Raw genomic sequence first — 1,621 nt, 5'->3', positions numbered from 1 at the left:
CACAAAAGGAAGAAACAGAAATAGGCACAAGACTTCTTTGTGGGCACCACCCCAGTCAGTCTTGTAGTGTACTCCAAAGGACTTTTTAAATTCCAACGGCTTTGTCAAAGACTTGTCAGGTGACCTAGAAATAAGTTTCTGTCACAGCTTTGAAACAGGACTTGTGTGGGTTCACTCCTCCCCTCCAACCCCCAAACCATACTCCACTGTCGTCCATGAACTACACCAGTAGAGTGAAGATTTTAATTGCCTCACAGGATGGGAGGAGGAGTGGGAATGTGACCACCTGGGAGTAAAGATGGAGTAAGAGAGAGGCCCAAATAAAAAGGGAACGGGATTGCCTGCTTTGAAAGTGATAGAGTCTGACAAACACTCTAGACCTGTTTGTGGCTGCAATTGCTGGAGGCATGAGGCACAACAGACCTCCGTGCTTGCAAAGAACCTAATGTCCACCCTAGGAGTAGGTGTTGGGGCATCCACATTCTCTGAAGAGTCCCCTGCAGATCCAAGGCACGTTCTTTTGTTGATGCTCAAACCCTTGTACATGAGCATTTTCTTGTAAACCATTGCTTTCACCTGGTCTCCCAGATTACTGTGCTCACTTATTTCTTTTTACTTATGTCATCTATTCAGGTCTATAATCCCTCAGTAAAAAAAGAAAAAAAAAAGAAACCATTTCTCAGCTGTGTGATGCCTGTGCCTTGTGTATGGATACAAGAGGTAGGCTCTTAGCATCCTAAACCCAGTATTTGTGCAGGCCAAAAAAGGTGCAGTGCAGAGAGTCTTAAATCAGCTACCATGCCCAATTGCTTTAGTGAAGACAGGAAGGTACAAATCTTTTCTGCCTTATCCATGGCCCTTCTTCAAAGAAGGGGACAGGGTCCTATTGCTCTAGTGTTAGCTTTGGGTCATATCCCATAGTGTCAGTATCACTCTCTGCTTCCCAAAGGCCCTCCATAGCCAGTATTACACACAAGCTCTTGAGGAGGGAAACATTTCTCCTTTTATAACAAGATACAGTAAACAAGTGCCCCTAACCAAGTAACACATAGAAATGAATAACAGGGCCTCTTGTTTTTAAATATAAAATGTAAACGTGTTCAACCATCAGATGAAATAACAACACCGTGCACAGGTGTTTGGACAAGGAGCACAGTTTTGTAATGACCTAGGTAGTTAACAAAAGAGAAAGCTGTCCAGACCCAGCAAAAAAAATCCACACACATGGCCCATCAACCTGGTTGAGGCTGCACATCTTGGTACATTGTTGTCATGGGAGACTAACTACCTGGACATCTCATGGGAAGAGCACTTGGCCAAATCCCATCTGTCGCAAAGCTTCCTCACGTGCATGGACAAGCTCTACTGGACTCAAAAGTCTATGGACTGACGAGGTAAAGCATTGCTGGACCTATAACTGGCCAAAGGAGATGACCTAGTCAGTGACCTAAGAATCAGTGGAAAGCTGGGTGATAGTGACCACAAGCTGATCACTTTTACTATCCATTGCAAAGCTGGCAAGTCAGTCAGCAATACAAAAGTCCTCGACTTCAAAAAAGCTGACTTTGACAAGCTCAGGAGGCTTGTTGTCAAGGCCCTAAGGGACCACATTGGCCATTTT

The sequence above is a fragment of the Crocodylus porosus genome, unplaced genomic scaffold (genome assembly GCF_001723895.1).
Source record: "Crocodylus porosus isolate Cpor-Errol unplaced genomic scaffold, CroPor_comp1, whole genome shotgun sequence".
Taxonomy (NCBI): Eukaryota; Metazoa; Chordata; order Crocodylia; family Crocodylidae; genus Crocodylus; species Crocodylus porosus.
The sequence above is the reverse complement of the archived record's forward strand: the minus strand, read 5'-3'. Positions refer to the sequence as shown.